Source organism: Prinia subflava, chromosome 4 (assembly GCF_021018805.1).
Source record: "Prinia subflava isolate CZ2003 ecotype Zambia chromosome 4, Cam_Psub_1.2, whole genome shotgun sequence".
Lineage (NCBI taxonomy): Eukaryota > Metazoa > Chordata > Aves > Passeriformes > Cisticolidae > Prinia > Prinia subflava.
The window spans coordinates 55250793-55276269 of record NC_086250.1 but is presented as its reverse complement, the minus strand read 5'-3'; the positions used below and the strand labels follow the sequence as shown (position 1 = coordinate 55276269).

Genomic DNA, 25477 nt, shown 5'->3' with positions numbered 1-25477 from the left:
ACCAAGGTGCCTAATTTCTTAAAATGGATGAGGTGTGGGGTGGCAGGTAGACCTGAAAAATCAGGCATCAGAAACCGAGTCTGCAGAACAGTCAGTTCATCAAGACAGGTGATACCACTCACAGAAGGAAGGAAATATACTCTTTAAGGCACCCATAATTTATTTTTTAACAAGAACCATACAACTTTGATAAAGAACTTTGAAGCCTTTTTTAATGAAGCATCTTCAGTCATAACAATCTGATTCACTACGTATTTACTGGATAAATGAAAAAATATGCAATTGTGATTCCTAAACTTTGATATTCAGAGTTATTTAAGCTCAGTATGACGTTCCCAGACTGTTATTGTTGCATATAAATGTTCACTTGCATAAAGAAGCACATTTTCTACCACAGCAACCTCAGGGAAGCAGCTGGCTGCAAATGGGAATATCATTATTGTCTTCCAGTCCTGAAGGAGACATTGTTGTAATAATAAAGGCTTACAATTGTTCTACCTAACTGGCAATTAAATAACCTTTTCTTAATAGAAAATTTGGATTAACAGAGGAAAATCTGTCGTAGGATTCACACACAGTTTTTCATGGTTATCACCAGCCTCAGGGTTGTACCTCACACTAAAGGTAAATTTATACATAATTTATTTAAGATTCATTAATTATTAATGAAAGATTCAAGTGTGTTACAGGTGTATATGGTATGTGCCATGGATGATTATGTACATCACAGTAAAATTTAGTATAGGCACTTGCTGTTTATGACTACAAATGATAAAGTTATTTGTCAAATTCTCTAGTCATATCTTTAAAATAATAATTTATTAACTGCATGCTAAGTTCATATTAGATGTTTATCAGTTATTTAGAAATTTATCTTTGAAATAAAATTCATGCCCAGTCAGTGGCTGGGGAAATGTCACGTGAAAATACACAGCCTCACTCTATTCTACTGATTCATTCTTAGAAAAATGGATGTATTTGGGATTAACAAATTATATTTATCATTTAAATTATATGTGTTTCATTTTGCTGCAAAATTTGTACTGATAAGTAGAACACTGCTAGACAGAAAATCTGGCTGTGATTATTCTCTACTTAAGTGCTTCTTTAGGCACTGCTAGACTAATTGCAAAAGCTACCACTGTGAAGCCAAGGAACAAACAGTTACATGTTGCCTGAAACAGTGTGAGTTGCAATCTCATTGAATCCTGTTAGATAAAGAAAAGACAATTAGATTGATGAGAAAAACATATATCTTCCTACAGTGAATAATGAAAAGGAGACAGCTCACTGGAGGAATCAGTTTCTAGATAGGTCTTTTTCCAAAACAATGTGGTCTGGTAATAGGTTTGGAGCATATGGGCCTGCATGCACATGTATAGATGCAGAGTCCATGTGATTGTAGCTGTCAATTCCTCAATTCAAGAGTAAGAGTGTGCTACTCATGACAAAAAGCTGGGAGACACTTAAAAACAAGTGAATTTTAGAAAAACAGATGAGCTTTAGAACTAGAAAAGCAGTAGTCCATCTCTCCAAGCTGTTGAGGTTGTTCTTAATGGCTGCACAGTAACAAAGTTAGCTCTCAGAAATCTCTGACTCTGGAGACCAGGGTAAAAGAATGTTGAAATTAAGATTTTCCCGTGTTCAAGGAGGATTGGATTCGAGAATACTGGAGCAAATATGACATCCACAAGTCCATGGGCCCTGATGGATCCATGAATGCCAAGAGAGTTGGTGGACAGCACAGCAGGGTCACTCTTAATGATCCTTGAACGGCTGTGGCGATTAGGAGAGGTGACTGGAAAAAGGCAAATCTCACAGACACAGACTAAGGAAGGGTGGAGTGGGTGGGTGGACAGGGAGATGGACTGAGAACAGGGGGAACAGCAGGTCCCAGAGGGTTGTAATCAGTGGCACAGGGTGTGGCTGGAGCCTGTCACTGGTGGTGTCCCCCAAGGTTCAATCCTGGGCACACTCCTGAGTTATCCATCGATGCCTTGGATGGATGGTTAGAGCACCTCCTCAGCGAGTTTGTGGGCAACACAAACCTGGGAGGTTTTCCTGGCTTCTGAGAGACCCATAGACTGATCTGCACATAGGACTTAGAGAAGTATACAGTAAATTCTGGCTACAATTTAAATACATTTTCACACTGTTTGTTTCATAATCTTCTTCCTGCTCCCTTGCAGTAATCATTAATTTCAAATGGACTACAAATCCTTCAAACAATTAAACATCTAAGGGCCCTTTGTCATATCATTCATTCATTACCTATTAATCTGATTAAACCTGACACTGAAGTTGGTATAAATTTGAATTATAACCAATATATTAGTTTTGGCTGTCAGTAGAACTCTCCAACTTGATTATTGTGCAGTACATTAATTTTATAATTTTTTTTTGCTTGTTATGAGACATCAAAATTGTATAAATGTACAAAAATTAATATTAAACAGAGTAGAAACATGTACAAATTGTTATTGATTCTAAAAGTAACTGAAAAGGCACTTCCATAAAACATGACCTCTGTTGATATAAAGCAATTGTCCCCCAGAGGATTTTGTGAGCACTGAATTCAGTATTTTATCCTGTAGTGGAATTCAGTGTTTACCTATGGTACATAGAGCTTCAAATCGGATAGATGTATAGGTTCTGTGTGACGAAGACAAAAAAGGGAAAGCACCTTGAGGAGACTCTAGAGAGAGAAAAGTCAATATTTTTTTCAGTATAATCTGCAAGTGACGCATAATTTAAGCCACACTTTAAAGCAATAAAAAAAATTGTGTCATGGTCACTGTGATTTTTAGATAAAATCCTGAAGCATTTCACAAAGATACAGATTAGATGTTCATTACACAAATGTACTTCCTCATCAATCTGTTCTTTGCTGACTTAGATAAAGTGGTACAGTGTTTCAGTGTCAAATATCTGATTTTGAATAAATAATTCAACGAGATACACTTGTCCACAGTACATGAAAAAGGAAAATAAATTGGAAAGAAATGTCAGTAAATTGACAATATTAAATGTCAGTCAACTTACTGTGATTGCATAAATAAGGAAAGGGAAACACCAACCCTTCCAAAGGGTGCTAATATTTAACTTGTTACAATCACACATAAAACCTTAATAGTGTAGCAAAAATGATCCCCATAATGACAGAAAATTAAACTCTACCTCTATCGTGTCATAATATTAACATTATCATTGGTTTTAATAACAGGAGAAGGAGGCAATTACCTTGTGTATTTATGAAGCACTTACACTGAAGCATTGCAGTGGGAAGAAATAATATTATTGTCTGTTACATCAGATTAATTCTGATTGAAATTGTGTCTTGGGGTTGATATCAACAAATTTTGAGAAAGAGAAAATAATCACTGTAATAGACACTTGTAGAAAACCCTGGCCAAAGGGCACATTTTTATTCAATTATTGCTCCAGTAGTGCTTAAATTAGTCAATAGGGTAATAAATGTATTCTCTTTATTTTGTTTGAAGATATTTTGGTTATACAAACATTTTTCTTCACCTTTCTAGTTATGATATTTAAAATGTAGGAGTGTCCTTGCATGGTAAAAAATGTTTTTCTTCATCTCTGAATCCATGTCTAACCTTTGAGAAAGTGGATAAGCATTTTTTTAGTTCTGCTCTGCTGGCTCTTCCACAGAAACTTTCACTTTGGTCCTTGTCTTCCTGTCTGCTACAGAAGAAACATTTCCTGGACACCAGATAATGGTTTTTCAGCAGAGATTTTTGAAAAAGAAAGGGAGAAGACAATAGTGTTTCAGATATTCTAGTTCAAAATTTGTTTGATTAAATTTAAAGGATAAATTTGGGATTATTTTTCCAGGGCTACTGAGTAAATTAAAAGCTGAAATAGACTTTTCCAAATGTATATCATGTTCCCATAATACAGAAAAATGATATTAGTTGATGATAAATTAAACAGTAGCACTTGAAAAAAAAAAAGAAAAGAAAAATTAAAAGCCACAAATATATAGTAGAAGTAATAATAGAACAAGCCAATTTTTGATTATGAAACCCTGAAGGAACCCATTAGTTAATATTTAGATATTTATGATAAGAATATATATTTGCACATATGTTTTGTATTATTTTAAATTATCTTATTATTGTCATTTTTAATACAACTGAATGAGGAAAGAGATTAAGTTGAGTAGCACTAAACATTTTATGTTTCACTTAAGCATTTATTAGGCTACTGCTAATTAGACTGGAGGTTTTCAACTATAACAGCACATGTTCCACTTTATTATACAATTAGGGATGCAATATGAATATTTCATGCTTTCATTAGCTTTGCTGTACACAGAAAGGGTTGTACCTCCTATAAACAACAAAATCAAAAGATTCCAAAGACCCAACAGGGAAAAATTAAGTTTACATCTATATTAATGTAGGTTGAAGATAGGTTAAAGAAAATGCTGAGAACTAAGCAAATTTTATTTTATGCCAATGTTTCAGTATGTTGAATGCTTGTAAATGTAAAGAAGGGGAGAAAGTAGAAGGAAAATGAAGAGAAGCAAGCAGTGCAGATGTAAGTTAGGGAGAAGGAAAACAGGGAACATTCAATATAAAGGGGGTTTTTGCCAGCCCCAAAAATTTATTTCTCTGTTTTTTTGCAGATATCAGGTCATAGGTAAGGCAGAATTGAAGGCACTCTGGTCTGAGAGGGTAGATGGCCTTGGCCTCTGATGTTGTCTCAAGTCAAATTGTCTGATAGCTTAAGGAGGAAGTAGCTGTTAAGAAAACAAACATCAGATGAAATTTGCATGCGATGTGGCTCTTTGCCACTGGGTACTAAAAAAAAAAAAATCATCAGGCATGTAAGGAAAAATGTTTGTAGAAAACTGTGAAACAAAGTAAAAAGTCATTCTATTCACTATTTAGATTTTGTGTGCAAAACAAGTTATAAAGGAAATACTTTCAAATATTGATAAATGTTTTGGCATCAAAGCATACCTGTGGCCTAAAACTGCCACAGGTCTGGAATTAAGATACCTAAGATGCAGTGAAATATACTATAGGAATCATACTATACCTGTGTTTTCATGAGTATTAAAAGTCAGCAGGCCCTCACCTCCTGTATTCTCCACCCTTTTACTCTGTCCTTATCCTCCACTGCACTTCCATTTTACTGCCTCTGCTTTCAGTCACATATTCTTTCCTTTCAGCCAGCTTGTACTCGTACATGGTCACTGGTGCCAGCTCATGTCTCCTTGCCTGTTACTCAGTTAGAGTTTGAAGAGTGATCAGGGGAGCTTCGTGTTAGAAGCAGAAGCTCACAGGGGGTAGGAAGGAGGACAGCCTCCTTCTTTCCCTAATTGTGAACTGTGAATTTGGGTGCAGCTGCTTTCTGAACTCTTGGCCTTGGAGGTACAATTGGTTTGAAATTGTCTGAAACTGAAGCTTTACTCTGGACCTTGTGCTGTCACTAATTGCCAGTTGCAGTAATCGATTGTGTTTCAATGTTCTTTTGGTTGATTCTTCAAAACAGGCTTCACAGCCTGCCTGGAGAAGGCACAGAAAGCTTGCTGACAGTGACCACCCTAAGCTGGATGGGAAGGATGTGGAGAGCAGTTGTATGCCATGAGTCACAGCCAAGGAGATGGCCAGCAGGGAGTCTGCAGGATAACTGGCAGAAAGGCTCGGGGTGTAAGGAACAACACTACCATGTGTACGTGGTTTGGAGACTGAGCTTTCCAATCAATATAAATAGTCTGAGTTCCGGAGAAATCTGCATCTCCTTTCACACCCACATGTGAAGAGAACAGAAATCCAGAATGCCATTACAATTTTCTAGAATAAGTAAAAAGAAATTCCCATCTCTCAAGTCTTTCTAGTTTTACTTTGGGGTACATATTTCTATAATAAGTGCTGTGATACATATTTCACCACTGATTTTGGACTCTATAATTGTGTTTTCCAGAGAATGCTTTCCCCAGCCTCCTCATCACATTTCACTAGTGATGTTTTTGTAACTTTACTAAATACCCAGTCATGAACTCTGTGATAAAAATGTCCAAGAATTTTATCCTTCCATCCTAATAGACAACCTGGTCTCACACTCAGCTGAGTTCAAAAGACAAGTGTCTTCCTGGAGAGTGGGGAGTGTAGTATGACACAGGGAGAAACAAGGAGGATACTTTTCTTTTTGGGGATAGGTGAAAAAATTTCTGTCTCTGAGCATTTCTCAAGATTTCTCAAGACTCCAGTGTCTATAAAAATTGGAATAAATGAGGCAGAAAATGATAGAGGAGAAAGAGGCTGGCAACAAAATTATCTTTCTAATTTAGGTATCCAATGGGCTTGTTTCTATAATTTAGCTCTCCTTTAGAAAGCAGTTAAAATATCCTCTTTTTATATTTACAATCCATATAAAATAATTCTTGAGACATTTCTTCCTTTTTTTCTTTAAGGAAACACTCTTGGGTATTGGAGAAAGGAGAATTCTCAAAGCAGTTCTCAGCTGCAATCATTGAGTTACACAGCCATGCTGCTTGTAAGGTGGAGACTGACACACATGTGGCGCAGATTTTCATCCAGTGGTCTCCAACACTTGTGGTGTCAAGATCTAAAGAGGGGAAAGTCCAGGTTCTCTGTGCTTTCCCCCTTTTAGTGTATGAATTATGCTGATCAGGTTTCCACAGAATACTTAGGTACTCTCCTATCTTGTATTTGTTTTAGATTTGGTGACTTTTGCAGGTTAAAAGTGATCCAAAATTAAATGCAAATGAAGTGCTTAAGTGCTTTCCCACATGGAGGCACAAAACAAAGTTTGTAAATGTCAGAGAAGCCAGAAAATTGAGGGCCCAGCAGTTCCAAGAGAAGTTTTTTTTCTCTGAGTTTTAAAGAACAAAGTTCTGGCATTTCAACTCAAACACATACTTTGAATGCTGTATTATTTTATCTAGTTTATTTATTGAAGTCTATTATGCTTTGTGTTAAACAACAAGAATTGATTTGATTGTTTTTTGCAATAAACCTTATTGCATATTCCATGAGCATTAAGAAGGAAAGAAAATATTAATCTCTTAAGCGTTCTTCAAGACTTTATTCTCTTTTTATACATTTCTAAATATACTGAAATACACTGTGACTTGATAGTTGTATACATTAATTCTAAGAAAGTACACAATTAATTAGAACAATGGAAAGAGAGAGTTGATACAGATTCTTCAAAAACTGTTACTGGGTAATTGATGCCTCATACTCACTTTTCATTAGAACATTCAAGTAAATGATGTCTGAATCCTTCCCATGTCATGCAGTGGTTCCACCTTATTTTTGACTGAATGACAACCACTTCCCCACTGGAGCTACAGTTATCTGACCAAGTGGTGAAAATATAAAAATGAAGCAACCATGCACCTTAAACATTATTCTCACAGTTGCTTTCCTCCTCTGATGTGAGTTGTTCCTCACAGTCACCAAATATCAGCCAGATGTTCATCAGACATGTAAACAACATGGTTTGTGGAAGATATCTCTTCAGTCTGCATCATTACTAGAGCATCCAAACCAGACTTCAAATGGTTTCCTAGCTGGACTTACACTGCTTTTTAAGTTTTATTCTCAGACAGCTGGATGTACCTCTAATCTCAGGGGGAGAAAATTTGGTCTTTACCTTTTAGTCCAGATCTCAGTTTGCTTCTACTCGATTTGTAGACTGGACTAAGACAGATGGAATATGGCACATAGTTTGCCTTTTTTTGCCTGTCCTCTGCCATTTCAGGCCCATGGAGACTTCATGGGTGGTAAAAGTTAGCTCTGAGTACTTTCCCAAACACCCAGAAGGATCTTGGTCAGGGCATCTGGAGAATGGGAAGGCCGCATGCAGGAATGAGGCAGTAGTTTCATCACTGTTCACATAAACAGTTTGTGGTCTTTTATGCAGTCTAGACAACCATGTCTTTGAATACAGTCTGTGAGAGAAAATGAAACTCCCTAGAATTCAAGTAGTCTAATAAAACATGTGAATCATATCAAAACCTGCTCTTTTCTGTACACATGTGATTTAGTTGATATGGTGGTGCATCAGAGGTTAGACTCAATGATCTTGGAGGTCTTTTCCTACCTTAACAATTCTGTGTTTCTCTGTCCTAGATGAGTTGATAAAGAAACAAGCTCTGACTCTCCTTATGGGCAAATAGTCTGAAGGATACACAGCTTTTCATTGTTTCTTTCCATTCCTCCGTTAGTCTTATTTCTTATGTGTGTGACTGTTACCCTTTGTAAAGTTTAAAATGTGGCACCATATAATAGTCACAAAGAACTAAGTTGCATTGGTTTTTTTCCCCAGAGCATCTTTCCAGTTGATTTTTTCGGAGACAAAATAAAAGATATCATATACTTATATATAACATATATAAAACATAAAATAACCTCTTGATGCCACACAGGGCTAGTTTTCCCTGATACCTGTTGGCATTCCCTTCTGTGCTGCTGAGGAAGACAAGCACTACAGGGACTCTAAAGAGTTTATTCTCCAAATCCTCAGGCTAAATACTGAGTGAGTTTATCCTAAATGTGAATATTGTTTCTTACTGTATATTCATGGCAGAGTTTTGTTTGTGGGGAGTGCAGGGGTAGCCTCTATGATGAGAGGCTGGGAGTGCCCCATCAAGGACACAAGTTCAAGCCTCTGCACAGCGGAGGGGAGTGAGAGGGAAAAATGTGAGAAACAGCCCTGGGAACACCAAGGTCAGAAAATTAAGAGAGGGAAGAGGTGCTCCATGTGCAATTGGTGAAATTTCCCTGCCTCCTGTGGAGGACTCCATATTTAAGCAGGAGGATATTCCCTGCAGGAACTGCAGTCCATGGAGAGGACCCATGTGAGAAGAAAGGAGCAGCAGAGAGGAAATGTTATAGATTGACCATAACACATCATAACAACTATTAGGGATTGCCCATGGACAAGGTGTAATAGTTTTAAACTGAAAGAGGGTAGGTTTATATTAATTGTTAGGAAGAAATTTTCCACTGTGATAGGAGTAAGAAACTTCATCTACTGTAAGGTATCCATGCCCATGGCAGAAATGTTATTCCTAGATGATCTTTAAGGTCCCTTTCAACCCAAACCACTCTATGATCCTATGATTCTGTGACCACAAACCATTATTCTCCACCTGTCCTGCACCACTCAAGGGGGAGAAGGTAGAGGAGTTGGGAATGAAGGACTGAAGTTGATCTTGAGCAAAAGGGGGATGGTGAAAGGTAGTTTAGCTTTTGTCTTTGTTTTCACACTATCCACCTCTGCTATTAATTGGCAATAAATAAAATTAATTTTCCACAACTTTAGTCAAACTTCTAAATCTGTGCAATGGATAGTTGTTCCAGTGGGAGAGGACAGTGAGACCTTCAAGCAGCTGCAAGGAAGAAACAGCTGACAACCTTTGTTGGGTATAAATGTGACATGTACATTCAGTGTACTTGTTTTGTCTTTTGTTCTAACATCTGTGACTTAGTCTATATGCCACCAGCAATTACTTGTAGAATTCTGGTAAAGAAAATAAAATATGATTACAAGTAGGAAAGCAAATATGATGAGTTATCATGGCCATTATAGAAGAAGAATACTGATCTGGCACTCTTCAAATTGCTTAACTACACTGCAAATGCAATCAATCAGCTTTATTTGTGTAATATATTAACTCTTTTTAGATATTTTTTTAAATCTTCTAACAAAATATGTCCTTTATAATATCAATTCCATTGTGTACTCCTCTTTTTTGGGTGTCTCTGGTTCTCTCTCTCAAAGCCTTGTTTCTAGGAGAGCTCTCATATCAAAAATGTTGCCCCAAGCTGTTACCACTTCATGGTTCATCTGGCAGGAAATGGAACTTCAATTGGAAGGGAGAAGATAGGTTTTCATTAATGCCTTTCAAAACTGAGTACCAAAATTTTTTATTCTGTACTCATTTTCAGGGTAATTAAACTGGGTCAAAGAGTGAGAAGTATTTGGGTGGCTGTTTTCAAAATGCATTCACCTCTGCATTGTTGCAAGGATGTCTTACCATAGTTTCTCTATGTTTAGTAGCATGTGCAGTAACCTTTCCTCCTCCTGTAATTATTTTCACTCTTTAATCGCCTCTATCCACTGCTTCAAATGTTAGGTTTAGAATGGAAGATGGTCTTATTAAGGAAGAAATGAGAATAATAAGTGAGAGAGATTTCCATGTTGATATATGATGCATTAGAGAAAGATAAGAAAGAGATTGAGTTCCAGATGAATAATTACTCTAGAGTAATGCATGCTTTTAGTCACCTGAAGTGTGTATTTTTCAATTAAAAGATTTTTTTAATATGTCAGTAATATTACAGTTCATACATCAACACTATTTTATTTTTATTTACTTTTCCATCAGGTGAGTTTGTTATCTGTAAAACTAATCTCTACAAAAATTGTCTTCTGTAACACATTCTCACGGTGCTTTTTCTTGTGTAACAGACATTGACTTGTGGCAGTATTTTGTTAAAAATGTACCTTTCTAAGAGGAGTTAGCTTTGATACATCAAGAGTAAACATAAGATAATAAACATTTAATCAAATTGAAAGTTATGTTTCCCTTTACATTGTCGATGTCTTTCACCTCTGTGGGCTAAAACTGCCGAATCCAGAGTTAAAAGAAAATGGGCTACTGAAACTGTGAAGAGGTTAGTTATTCTTCATTAGACTTAAATTTTGGTGAATGTTCAACATGTACCAAAAAAAAATAGGTCTTTTTAATCCTTTACTCACCAATATTAAAACCATAAGTCTGTAATCAACTTCAGTCAATTGAATAAGAGTTCAGGATATAGTTCTTGCTTTTCTGCTTGTGCAGGTGGGGTCCTGTTGACACCATTTGTGTTGTAGCAGATCAAAAGACAAATCTATGTGACATTTGGTGTCATCAGAGTTCTCTGAAAAAAATATCCCATCTACAATGGCCTGAGCATATCATCATTATTCACAGGGCGCATTACTAAAAGTAATTCAACAAGGAAACTCAATGACATGAAAAAAAAAGTTAAAAGCAGCAAAGAAACTGAGAAGTCCCAATTAGGCTGTAATGACTTTCATCAAGTAAGTTAATTAGAGATTTAATGATTGAAAAGCAGGAACTATTAGAGTAGATTGTAATTTCCAGTATCCACTGCATGAAGCCCATGCACAGGAACAAGCACACAATATCCCATATGACCATACCTTTTTTTTTGTGGAAAAGGAGTCTGACCAACAACCTACCCAAAGGAACACGGACACATTCCTGATTAGGTAGCTTAAACTCAGCATCTATTTACTACTGCTTACCATTTAGTTTCCCTTCATGTGTACTCTATTGCAAATAAGAAAAAATAACAATAACAACAAAAATTATGTGTTCTGGATACAACCTCTGCATGCTTTGAGGGCTTTAGGCTGTTGTTGGACAGCTGCAGTAGCCCAATGCTGACAAGATGTCAGTGGCTTACCTGCTTTGCTAGATCTCTATTAATGCAGGAGTTTCTTCTTCAGACTACAGCTTTATCCAAACCTGTCAAATGCTTATAGCAGTATTTAGTTATATCTCTAGCTTTAATGTAAGTAGATATATAAACTGAAAAAATAAAAACTATGCACCCATTTGTCTCCCTTCTATTATTTTGCTCAGTGGCTCTAGCAGTGGAAGCAAACATAGACTTCATGAGAATTTCTTACATATTTCATCCAAACAAAAACCACATGTAGATGTTTCTCAGTCCATTCTTAGACTTGCCTTTGATTTGATCTGAATCTGAAATGCAGGCAAGTACAGAAGTGGAAACAGATATATTTTTCATTCTGAAAATGCTAAGAATAATAAGTTTATAAGAAATGTATATTGAGGCTTGAAATTATAATTGCTTTAAAATAAGAATTCTAGATAAAAGTAGGTCCTGAAAGAAGGATATATGTCAGAATATACAGGATGAAATTTACTTTTATTTAGAAATGTAGCATAGCAATAATTTACTAAAGGATTTAACTGACCTATACAAAATTACTTCTTGGCTAAGAGGATAAAAGAGGATCTAGCACTTCTTCACATGTGTGTCTCTATAGTTTCGTTGACTAGCATACTTGCAGGGGGATCTTTTCAAGCCCTCAGGAACTTCTTCCAGGCTGCAAGGCCTAAAAATCCTTCTATCAGTAGAAAACTTAATGAAGAAGGTGGGAGAAAAAGGGTGATCAGGAAACAAAGAGCAAGAAACAGGAATAATACAAAAGCATATTAGTAGAAATAACTTGAAGGGAATACTGAAGATGTAGATTAAGCATAATACGGTAAAAGTTCCAAGGACAGAATGGTGAAACAGGCTTTCAAGTTCAAAAGGGCTGTCCTGTATTCCTTTGTTATTCCTGGTGGGGTGGTGGGGTGACACCTTTGGAGTCCCTTTTCTTTTGGCTATCTGCAGAAGGAGAATCTTTTCCTAAGATACAGGTGATAGTACATTCCTGGTTTTCCAGATTTTTTTCTTTGTATTTATCCTTATTTTTTTTCTGAAGACTTCTAAAATTATCCTTTATGACTCAGCTGTGTCTAAAGATAAAATCAAAACCTTTGCCTTACTATATGAACAAAGAAGGAAGTCAATGCTCTCTATTCTCCACTGAAGCAATGCAACATGTGAGTTTAAGTAATACAGTAACTCACATAGAAACATTTCTTGTGGAACTCATCTGTCAAATTCATTCCTCTAGTTAGGATTAGTTAGGTTAAATCTGATACCTGGGATGTTACAGATCAGGAGGTTTGGGGAGACAGGTTTCTCTTAGGTTCATCCTTTCTTCCTATTTTCTCTGGTAAAATGGTTAGATACAGTTTTCTATACTGCAGTATGATGCTTCAGCAAAAGATTGTTAAGGGAAGAAAATTCAAAGTCCACAGAACATGTGACGTCCTGATATTTAATTTATCACTACCACTTTTGGACTAAATATAGTAAGAGAAACAAGGTGTTTCCCAAATCACAGCATATATATGTGCAACTGAGCAGAAGCTTTTGACACATTTCAGACTTCAAAGATCATTTTGAGGAGTTTCCTTTACTGCAGAGTTCTAAATGACTTTATCTGCTTACTTCAGAAATCCCACTGTGGCATGGATCATCCACTGTGTCTGCAGCATGGGAATCTCTATGTCTCAGAAGGAATAAGCTCATGAGAGGTACCTGAGCTGCTTTAAAGTAGCTGCCTCATCTTTATGACACAATACAGCGCTCTGCAGAGGATCCCAGGAGCAGCATGGTTTTGTTAGTGCAGTGGTGTGCTGCATAGATTTTCTTACAACAGCTAAGTAACTGGGAAAAGGTTTTTAGGCTGTTCCCTTGACACAGCTGTATTTCCATCTGTGGGTTAAACTCCTTCCTTCACAGATCCTGTCTGAAATCCAGCTGTAGTCAACATCTTCTGTTGGCAGGTTGATGAGGTCCTTCAACAGAGAAATCTGGAGCCCTTGTTAGGTGTTAACCAGAGTTAAGTGTCCTACCTGCAATCCGTGTGGGAGCATCATCAGTGCCTGGATCCAGTCTACTGACCCTGAATTAGAACCTGACTGACAGAAGTTTTCACAGCAGTAAATGGCTCTCAGTTAGACAGTTGCCAGGAACACTAAGGTACTGTGAAGATGATGGTATGTATCCTTGATCACCAGTGATTTGTCCATGCCAGCAAGAGGAGCAAGGTTGATAAGAGTTATGCTACAAGATCTCCATGCCAGAATGGGATCAATGTCCTTTACGTGGTTTTTTCCACAAAAAAGTGAGCTCTGTTTTTGACAGTCCTTTTCCATGGCTGTTTATTTGCAAGAAAGGATCTTCTGAACTGCTCGGTAGGAGAGTTCATGTTAGTACAGAATGGCAACAGCACGTGATTGCTGAAAAACAGCACTTGTAAAATGCATGATCTGGATTAAACATGGACTTTGAGGGAAGGGTGACATTTATAAGAATTAAACAAAAGAAGCAGGTAGGTAAAGTGGCTTAGCCAACTAATGCTTTTATCCATAAGACACTTCAGGCAATGTGATGCTGCCAGTTTTTCACAGGATGAAAGAGAAGAAAATCTTAAATCCTTAAAAAGGAGTGAGCCCACCATATAAATTATAATTGGTGGAAAACATGCATTCAAATAAATCAGAAAAGCTATTTCAAAAGCTTCTCTTATTACAGAGGAAAATAAAGCAGTGATTAGCCCTACAATGACTGTAAGCCCACTGTGTATAAGAAAAGTTACTACTATTTACTTTCCATCTTCATTTGCTGTATAGGCACAAAGGATGCCAAGCTATAATATGTGACTCTGTTGACAAACAATAGTGAACTCTTTAGCCACACCCAGGTTTTCAATCTGCAATTGAGCTTTTGACATTTGTACTCCCTCCAATTTGTTCAGTCTGGTGTTAACAAACACAGTTGGGATGACAACATACTGTAGGCAAATCATAGGCTTCAGATCACATGCAAAGGTTTTGTTTGCAAATAAACACATAAAGTTTCCAGTGAATAAAGTTCTGCATCACTGAGTTTCCCTCCAGGAAGCTGGCAAGGCACGGACAGGGATATGGGAACAAAGTCTCATTTGTAAACACTTGTGTCTGTTGCTATTTACAGTAGAGTAAAATAACCATAATGTTTAAGAACAGACCACACCTAGGTACTGCATAAAAATCTGTGTGCCCTAAGACAGAACTCTGGGTTTTATCTGAAAACTTACCTAAAAAACAGTGAAAAAATTATGAGATTTTCTGTATGGTTTGGTTTGGACTACTGTAATTCAATGCTCCTGTCACACCAGATGTATAATGGATGTATTTTTGGGGGCCAAATGCCTTTTGGAAGTCCCCAGACTATCTAGCAGTTTCTACACAGATTGGATTCTTGTTCTGATGGCTTGCCAGAAGTAATTTAGGATTTGGGATAGTGCTATCTTCTGCCCTGGGACAGATTAATGGATCTTAATTTGATTTTCTTTCCCACCCTAGGAGGTATTTATTGAGCCAGCTTTTAAATGCATACATTCCTTTCACCAAGCTATTTCACAGTCCAGTAACTTGAACTCCTCTTTCCATGACTTCTGACTAACTCCGGGCAATGATCAGAACAAGAACAATTGTTTATTAAGACTTCATATTGTTGCTCCAGAACAATATCACAGGAGGAAAGAGGTTAATCCGTTTTTTCTCAGATATTTTTAGTGGTGAGATAACTACAGGACAAGTGGCAAAGTTTCTAAGGAAGAGGGAAAATCTGATTTGAAGGAGAATGTTTTCAGAAATCTTTCTGAAACAAATTTCTGTTCTGAGCTGGTGTCAGGTTTTGCAGAAAAATCCACATCTTCCTAGGCTGCTTCTAATTACTGGACAGGAATATAACAACTCATCATTTTGGCTACTATCCATTTGTTTCTTTCATGTAACATACAATTACTGACTTGTAGCAATCAGTATTTAAGGGCCAGGTGTAAGGGTCAGGTGTAGCACTCTGACCAGACTTATAGTTACAGAGATATTTGACTAGGTTTGCAGACCTGATTTGGAATAGTATTCAAATGCATTAGAATTCAGAATCATGGAAATTATGCTAAAGATCTCATGAAAACAATATTTTCTATAAATCTTGCAGTATTTTCTAGCTTAAGTCTATGGTAGAAATACTACCAACAGAGTATTTTCTTTTTTTTTTTTTTCTTTTAGGTTTATATTTCTTCCTCCACTCCCAGCTGGATATGTTCATATTAAAAGAATAGGGTGAATCTCCACTGTGACACCCATTACAGTTAGATAAGTCATGGTGTTTGGAATTTGTTTTTACCAGAAGGAAGAATAATTCATAACACTGTGACTGTACTGAAAGATGCCTCAACAGGCTTTTTCCCACAGGATCTGTTCCAGATACTGACTTCCTCTTCCTTCCTCTCCCTGTGGCTGCTGTTATATCTCTTTTATGCAGGGTGGATCTCACCTGTTCCAGCAAGTCAGCAACCTTCAGCGTCTTCCTAATAGGCTGCAACTATCACAAATATGCAGTCAAATATTCCTGTGGTTTTCTACCTACCAGACAAAGACTGGATCTCACTGGAGGCACAAATTAGGGCAGAGTTCTATGTGGTGGGGTTTTTTATTATTATTTTATCAAATTCTAACTCAGCAATGGATAGAGTAACACAAATTCAGAATGACTACTTTTTTCAGGTGAATCTAGCAGATGTTCTTTATCTGGGCACAATCCCCACTTCAGTGGTGTTATTCCATACTTCAGGTTCTGTGGGAAAGCAACACTTGTGTTTCTGTTACAGACTGAAGTGACTGCCACCGTAAAAAGGAAATTTCAACTCACCAAACATCCATAGCTTGCAAGACTGGCCTTTCCTAAACCCAGCTTGACTGTGCAGCTCATCCAGATGCCCAGGGCTCTGTGATAACCCCTGTGAAGTCACAGCATCTTTCAGGACGAAGATATGGGTATGTCCCATCCCTCTACATGCCTCAGTTTTCTGTAGATATTTGGTATCATGGTCAGGAAGAGAACTCTGGTGAGATCCATTGGGTTCCACAGCCCATTCTTTGCAGGGAACCAAGCAGCAGTTTAGCTGCAAACAGAAAATTCAGAACAACCTGCACCATTAAACACTGAGGACCACCAGCTAAGTAATAAATTTTTCTAAAAAAGAATCTTCTCTAGGACACCATTTTACCACCCTAATGTCATGTTATTATTGACATGACAATTCTTGCTTCTAAATGTTTGAACTGCATACAGGTATTATATGAGGAATAAAACACATTTTAATTATTCACAAATTATAAACTTAAAATTATAAGGGTAATTTAAAAAATGTATTTAAAAACTTCTTCCAAGATTCATAGTTTGGCCAAATCTACTGGGAATGGAAGCTTGGCTACCTCCATTCTGAAGTCAATGGACATTCCTTTAGCATGTCTAATTGAAGGCCTGCTGCAGGAGGCTCAACTAAATTCAAACAGGTTTGGAATATACATTTCCTGATCATATCTTTAATACTTGTGCACTTTTTTTCCCTCTATTGTTCATTAAAAATAGAGGAACTATGAAATATTATACATTTTTGACTGGATTGATAATGAATTACATCCCATTCTATTCTAGATAGGAAAATATATAGAATCAGTGAAAAATATTATCTCTACTAAATGACACCTTCTAAACCCATGCTCCTACCAGGATCACAGTCACCCAATGTGATTGCTGTTTTCATTGTTTTTTAGACAATTCTTTGGGAATTGCTTTCAGAACTAAAGAGAATCCACAAGAGCAAGAGTGGACTGTTAAAGGCAGGCACATTCTTATGCACCTGGCAAAATTCCAGTGCTCTTTAGATGACTGGAGGTTCATTGTGACCTTCTGTGTGAGGATCAGACTATTGATGCCTGCAAAATTGCTTGGTTTATTCTAGTTCTCAAAATAGCTGGTGTAAGAGAGGAGTCCAGTGTCTGTAGGAAGCTCATCTCTATAAAAATACATGTCAACAACAAAGCACATGTGTATGCACACATATACACCGAGACAAGGGGGTTCAATTTGAGCTTGTCTGGGATATTTTCATACTCTGTAATAAAAGTTGAAATTTCAAAGTACTTCCTTGCCTTTTTGTTCTAATGGCAGATGGTTTGAGAGGAGCAGTCTATAAATGAATTTGTGCTGACCAACACTGGGCACCATTTATTCACTTTCTGTTTATAAACCTTAATGTTTGTTTTCCATGCATTCCGCTTCATGAAGATGATCACTAAGTACAAGAGTTCCCTTAAATCAGCAGTGACTGTGGTTTGGCTCCTCTTAACAATGTAAGTTTATAGCTTGGTTGAAGACATTCCAGACTCCACTGCCTAGTTCTTTTCTCTTTTTTTTTTTTTTCCTTTTGTGCCTGTGTGTATCTTTATATAACTGATGTTGATTTTGAGTATCTGACTTCAAAAACAGCACACAACAAAAGAAAATAAAGAAGAAAAGTCAGGGTTTGTTTGGATTCTTAAAGTCAGCATACAAAAATGAGCAAAATCCATCACATTATAAAGGAAGATTCTGCAATCATTTGATATGATGCTCACTTTCTGGTCTCTGTATGATAAATTTCAACAACTAAGTCTACAAAATAATAAAGTCAGAGAAGCATGGCATTCCTAAACATACATTCAGCCCTTCAAATTTCAGTTCTGGCCTCTCTTGCTGACAGCACAGTCTGACCTCTAAATAAACCTTCCTCTGTCTGTCTGGAATCACCCCTAAATCATCTTTGTCAGAGCAGTAGGTGATCTAACAGGGCAGCAATGCTCCGTGGGGTGCCTGTACATGTTCTAGAATAATTCTTAACAGCAGGAAGAGAAACTGCAATTTGCTAGCGTTCACTTTTATCAGTGTCCCACTTGTAGCTGCTGCTAGGGATATACCCAGGGTTTCCAGGGTGTTTACTTGTCATGTGGCAGCCTTAGGAGAAGTGTCCAGGGTAGCAGTGCTCAGATTCTTCAAATTCTGGTGAGATGGCATCAGCACAATGCTGTCAGCAAGTTAGAGGATTCCAGCTTGGAGAGGGTTTTCAGGCCAGAGAAGGATTTTTGCCCCAGCTTGCCATTCTAGTGAGACCTCACTGAATGTGAACCTCTGTGCTGTCTATCTAGTACCTGCTCTGGTTCTCAGGAGACAGACACATGAGGAAACAAGACTATTCCATTTTGTCTTTCACCTGATTTTCCACTTCAACTCCTTAAATGAAGTGGAGAAAAATTATCTTGGTTTTAAATTACCCTCCCTCTGTGGAAAGGGCTTTTGGGTGATTATTTCATGGATTGATGCACATCAAATTTACCTGCTCCAACTCTGAGTGTTTATGGGACCATGGCTTTGGGTCCTAATCAGACTCACTGCTCCTTACACTTCAACCATGCAGTTATTTGCTGGGTATTTATCCAGTAGCAAATGCAAGGGCTTGTGTTAGTCTTCAGCTTTTATGATTCTTGTCCCAGCTGCCATTTTTTTCACTAATGACTCCTGCAACAAAGAAACCACTGATACTGGGCAGCAAAACGTTGCAACCACAGATATCTAATTTGAATACCTCTGCAAACATACAGACAGACAAGCAAGTAAACAAGGTAAGAGAGTATCAGCTGACTTATAGTCACTGTTTACATGTACACTCAGCCTCTGGCAGACACAAGGTAGCACAAGTCATGCCAGCTAATTTCTTTGAGCACTTTAAATGAAGTCCCAAGATCTGTCTCATCTTAAAAAAGAAACTTTGAGTGCCATCTGAACATGCTAAAGTGCGCCTTGTTCAGCTGTTATTATTAAGAAGTACTAACTGCTAGCTAAAATACCAGGTTTTAGGTGAATAACATTTTGTGACATTCCTAATGCTGACTCAAGTAGCTGTTGCTGTCATGTCTGTGGTCAACTGGTTACTTAAAAGTGGGAACCATAAAATTCAGGACACTAACACAGCTGCTTAAACTTAACCTACAGTGAAGTGAGCATCTTAATCCTCCAGCTACAAAGATGTCTCTAAGCTTGAGGTGCAAGGAAATGCCTCTCTCCACTTAATAATCATCCATTTATAAATTTTTTTGTAATTTTTTTCCTTGAGTTAGGAGTGAAAGGCAGTCCTTTATCACTACACTTCTTCAAACAAAGGAGAAGTTCACTCAGCCTATGTCAACATTTGCAATTTGTGCAGTGCATTGGATCTGTATGGGAAAAGCTGTAGCTGAAGCCATCACAACTATGTTAAACATGTTTCAGGGGTTTACTTTGGCTTGACTGCTGCCTGGCCCTGGCTGCTAAATGCCCTTTAATGGCAGCAATGTGATGGGCATACTCCTGAGGCTTTATGTATAGTTTCATCTGAAAGAATCCATATTGTTTTCATCAGTGTGCCTTTCACAATGTGAGCAAAAATTTGGCACAGGTGATTAAGAGGTTCATTTTAAATGCACAGCCCTGACCTCAAATGCAAAGCCAAGGCAGGTAACCCCAGTACCTCAGTGACTAGATAGCTGGGTTTGGAGACTTATACTGAATTTTAGGTAAACTTTGAGAAAAACCATGCCAACCAGAATCCATCTTCTAGCTCTTTAACTCACTGGGATTCAACACAATGATGCGTATTTTCCAGTTTCTTTCCAGTTCATCAGAATTTCTTTTCCCCATGTGTTTCTGTGTAACTGGCATTTGGTTAACAAATGGGCTTTTGACCCCCAGGAGTACAGGTTTCCTTTTTGATAAAAAACAAGACATGCTACTCTGCAGTTCAGCTGAGGCCCGAGAGTGCCCTTGTTGATGATCATACCTTGGAATTATATATACATATTTTTTACATGAAGAACTTTTCCTTTTCACAATTCCTCATATTTCATTGCATAAGGCTGTACCAGAGATTGCTACCTTGTGTACATTGCCCAAGTTAGAACAAAATTACAGCTTACAGTTGCATACAGTATTTCATAAACCAGCCAGTGTATTTGTGAACACTAACTGTTCTGTCTCCAGCAGGTTTCAGAGGAACAGGGTTGGCAGTGTGAGTGTGTTTCTGAGCTGTGTTACAAAGAGCAGAGCACCTCTGCAAGGACTGCTGTTGTGTGGAACACTTCCCTGATCACACAATCATCAGTGAAAGGTCAAAGGCACTTCAGGCTGTGCTTTAACTCCTAAAAGGATAGACTGTAAACTGCAATCCCCTACAAACTAAGCCCCTCATCATTTGACCTCTTTCTCTTCTTCTTTGCTTCTCCCCCATCTTTGATGTGTCTGTCAGGAGGAGATGGACAGCAACAAAGTCTGGGAAAGCTCTTGGCTGGCTAGAAACTAGAAAAAAACATTAGTCACCAGATTCACTTGTATCATTACCTACAAGAGAGGCTAGCCAAACCAGAAAGCAACAAATGTAACCTGGAAGTACTTTATGTAAACTACAGAGGTTTTCTAGTTTGTTTGTTTTTCTCCCTTGAAGGGTTGCCACTTTCAAGCATCTCCAAGCATAAGTTTTCTATAAACAAAATACAGTATTTTTTTCTAGCATTTTGTACTACTGGTTTTACCAGCTCTACCCTTCTCATTTCTTTTAAAAGTCCGACACCAACCACGTCGTATTTTGATTTTTTCTTCTGACTTTTTAAGGAAAGAATAAAAAGAAAGGTGATAACAAAAAAACAGACTCAGTGAAATGAAATGTTTAATAGTGCAGTATCTGCAAATATTCTTTTCTTAAAATTTGTAGTGTTTTTTTCCAATGTACTAATAAATTAGTATTCTAGTAAGCTGATAAGATTGTGTGAAACCATCTACGTAACAGTATTTATGAGTCTATTTAAGAAAATTTATTTTATTTTTTATTGTTGTGAAATCTGTCAGGAAATTAGTTGCAAGGCCTGTCCCTGTGAATGAATGATCATATGCACAAAGATTGAAACCCTTTGCTTTGGTGGTGTATGGCTAAATGAAATTTTAACCAAAATCATGAATTATCTTAGATGCAGGTCTTGGTTTCCTAATGAAACCCACTGGCTTGAGTGGAGTTCTTCCTTCATATGAATATGAGAGTTGCATGTATACACATGTAGTTAAAAGAGGAGTTCTTGGCAATTTAGCACCCATCATGTTGTTTTGCAGACTAACGCTGGATATGCTAGACATAAACATATGTTGAAAAATGTCAGTATGCAGTCCAAAGTTAAAATATGCAGCTCTTAATTTCGTGACAAATCTCTGCAGTGTATAGAAAGGAAAGTCAGGCTTCCACCATGATCCTGATATTCTGTGAATAAGAACATGTTAATTTATGGAAAGGGTAAAAAAAATGTACTCTTTGTGGATAAATCTGTGGTAGTATGACACATGAAGGAATATGTTCAAAATGTCCCCACATGTCAGCTCTCAAGAGTGTTGGAATGGTGATTTCTAGGAAAATTAAATGTAGGTCTCAGTTTCAATACTGAGGCTTGATCACTGCTAAAGAAAGGAGATATGTAACATCCAGTCTAAAATCTCAGATTTTTTGTTCTTCCCAGGCTATTGGTTGAGATAATACATAAATTCTCATGCTGAGAAGATGTAAATCAATCTTTTCCAAGTACTGACTCCATTCTGTCCCCTCATTTTCACTGGTATGAATGAGGCTGTGCACAGACTCTCTGTAATACACTGCTGCCTGTGATGTTAGTAGGTGGCACACTCTGAACTGTGGTGTGATGTCTCGAGGAGGAGTGTGCTTTTGAGAAGTATTATGAAAGGAGTAATCATTTTACTCACAATGCAATTAACACATGAAGTCTGAGATAAGTTACCATGAAGACTAGTATTTCCCTCTGAAATTTCAAAACTTATTCAGAAAAAAAACCCACCACATCATAAGGAAAAACAGGAAAAAAGTGATTGAAGTTGGACTGTTACTGATACTACTTACCTGGATGTTTTGGGGTACAGCTTGAACTACTGGAATAAGGAAGGAATTTTCTCCCTGTGCACAGAACCATTCTAATAAACACATTCAGGCAACACATCTTTCCTTGAAGCATCTGGGATTTAATATTAGGAGGATACAGAGCTAGAGAGAGCATCCAGACAAAACATGTGGTGACTGGTAGTTGTAGTTTCCCATCAGGTGTCCATACATCATTGCAATATAACTGGCTAGGCTCTGTTAAAATTCATAGCCTTACAAACAAACATGAAACAATAAGAAGAGTGGCTTTCCACTGGAAATAACTTGAAATACAAATATGTTAGAAACGTTTCTGTTCTCTTCCCTCCTGCATTTGGCCAGACACAGTGACAAATCTTTCTTTCCACCCCTGACAGGTTTCATTGCAATAAGTGCCAATAACAATTATGCTAAGTTTGGCTGAATGCAAATTCAGTCTGAATTCCCTCAGCTCTTCAGATTTTGACAACTCTATCAGTTCATAACAGACCACCTGTTTGTTTTGTAGTGCCTGCCAAAACATATAAGTGTTAATGAGGAAAGGAGATGCTGCCTTTAATATGTGTATATTTATATAATATGCATAAATTCATACACAGCTAATGTACACATTTCTTTCCACTGAAGCAGATAGAAGATAAACAACTTGATTACAAGGTGACACCGTTTTTTGTTTTTTTTTTTCCTTTAATCGCCTTAATGAGTTTATTTAGCATCCGGGTTCAATGTGGAGAGGCAAAAATGTTACCAATCCTTTCATACAAAAATTGTAAAGAACTTCAGTATCTGTCCTGATTTCAAACTTACAACTGCAGAGTTGTAGATGTAGACTGTGGATATTATGGAATGATCCACAGATTGTATATCCTGAAGTCAGTGGAGCTGTGCTATTTACAGCAGCTGTGTTATTTTCACTACACACCAACTTTCACTACACACAATGATACGCAAACAAGCATGCACATGGCATCTTCATGAAAATAACAGCAGAGAAAAGGGTCCTTTTCTCTCAAAACATTACAAAAAATGCTAAATATTTCAGACTATCCAAATATCACCTTCATATAACCCTTCAACTGTTTAGAAATATTTTTCTATTTAGAAATATCTTTCTAGAGTGTAACAGTAAGCACCAAAATTTTAAATTCTGAAAGTTGTGAATTTTAACTTTTGAAATTAGTGCTTGGTTTTGCAAATTGTGTTCAAATTGATGTGTCAAAGGGCATCTATAAGTGTCAGGTAACACAGAATCAAATTCATAAAAGAATGCTGTCTCTTCTGCAGTGGAATTCCAGGTATTGCATTCTGAAAAATGTCTGTGATTGAATGGATGTGTTTTTAATCAGATATAGAAGAAACATCTGACACGTATGGAAAGTGGTAAAAATTCTGAAAAGACTGAATGTCCCTGTTCAGGTCATCAAAAGGCGGAAAGAAAACATCTGATCATCTGAACCTCCAATGAGTATTCACATTTGTCCCATAAATTTTCCTGTAGTGTAAAACTAGATGTCCACTTTTCTCAAGACTTTGGTTCTGTGTGTCCTGAAGCTCCCATTAACATATTATTATTTCTACCCAGAAATCTGAAGTTCTAGTACAAGCAGAGGTGTGTATAGCCTTGGGCTGTTAGCATTTACCAGTGTTCAGACCCTACATCATAATTAATTCATGCATTGATGGGATGTACACCTTTAAAGCATGTGCTGTAAATATAATTCAAAAAGAGATGAGACCTCAGACCTTTGATAATTTTCAGATGTTTTCTCCTTTTGTTGAAATTTACTTATTTTCTTGCCTGCCTTTGTGCATTCTTTTCAAGCATTAAATAAATAAATAAATAAATGCAATTTAAATGCACTTGCAAAACAAACTGGATTTAAAAGCTAATTTTAGCAGTTTTTGAAGTTAATTAGCTTCTTTTGCTGCAGAATTGAGTCCAAAAAGGTTTATTAAGTAGTAGTTTTTCTGCAGCAGCAATTTCTGAATAAATCCATAAATTTGCAGAAAAGCCCAAGGACAGCCAAAGTACTTCTGTATCTAAAACAACACAAATAGGGCCAGAAGCAAATGGTGCTGAACACTTATGCTGCTGAGAATGATAAGACAACCCTGAGTGCTCCCATTCTGTCCTGCAGTGTGCAATGCAGACACATTCCCAACATGGCCTTGGACTAATCTTTCATTGTATGTCAACGTCTCATCTTTAGAAACAGAACTATTGTGTTGATAGAGCTCATCAGTGAATGTGAGATGGTCAGATGGCATTGTGATGAGGTAATAGAATGTGGATTATACCAATGTGTAAGCATTTGCTCATGCAAAACCAGGAATCGGGAATGATTTCATCCCCATCAGAATAGCCAGAGAGAGAACCAGAGCAATGTGCTATTTATGGAGAAACTGCACTCTGACAGAGGTCAAATTTTGTAAAACTGCATGGATTACTGCAATATTCCTCACTCTATTTGCAGTAAATTCAAAGGTACCACCAGACTCCAGTCCCAGGGTTAAATGGATGGAAAATATTCATTATACAATAGGCAAAGAAAATGTTGAACGCCAGGGTCTGTGTTGCTTTGTGTTGCTGGCAAGTAAGAAAAGAGAACCAAAATCTAATGCTAATCATGGTAGCAAAAGTAAAGTGCTACCTTTTGTTCCTAAAAACAATTATATATTTAATTCTACAAAACTGAACCAAAATGCTAAAATATGGCAACAGAAACCAGACTACTGGGGAAAATGTATTTCAGGAGTCATGATTTACCCTTGGAACTGCACACCATGACTGTTAAGGAAAGAGAATTTATTTCTGCATAGTATATGTGCCTTGGCAGACATTATTATACAGTGAGATGTTTTGAAGAAGTATTTGTTTAGTCCTCTAAACTGTAATGATTTTGGCTGGAACACAGGGTGAATGTCATCCGAGACAAATAGTTATGTTGTTCTTTTCTGGAAGAAAAGCGATAGTCTACAAGTTTTAGAACAGTTTCAT

At 37.2% G+C, this 25477-nt stretch overlaps 1 long non-coding RNA gene across 2 annotated transcripts in view; it reads left to right on the top strand.

The window, feature by feature from the left end:
* Nucleotides 1-25477, top strand: part of LOC134550277 (uncharacterized) — a 76633-nt gene that overhangs the window by 38604 nt on the left and 12552 nt on the right. For both annotated transcript variants that reach the window (XR_010080299.1, XR_010080300.1), the window contains exons 3-4: nt 16324-16489; nt 17787-17851. This is a non-coding gene — a long non-coding RNA (uncharacterized LOC134550277). The remainder of the gene's footprint in view (nt 1-16323; nt 16490-17786; nt 17852-25477) is intronic.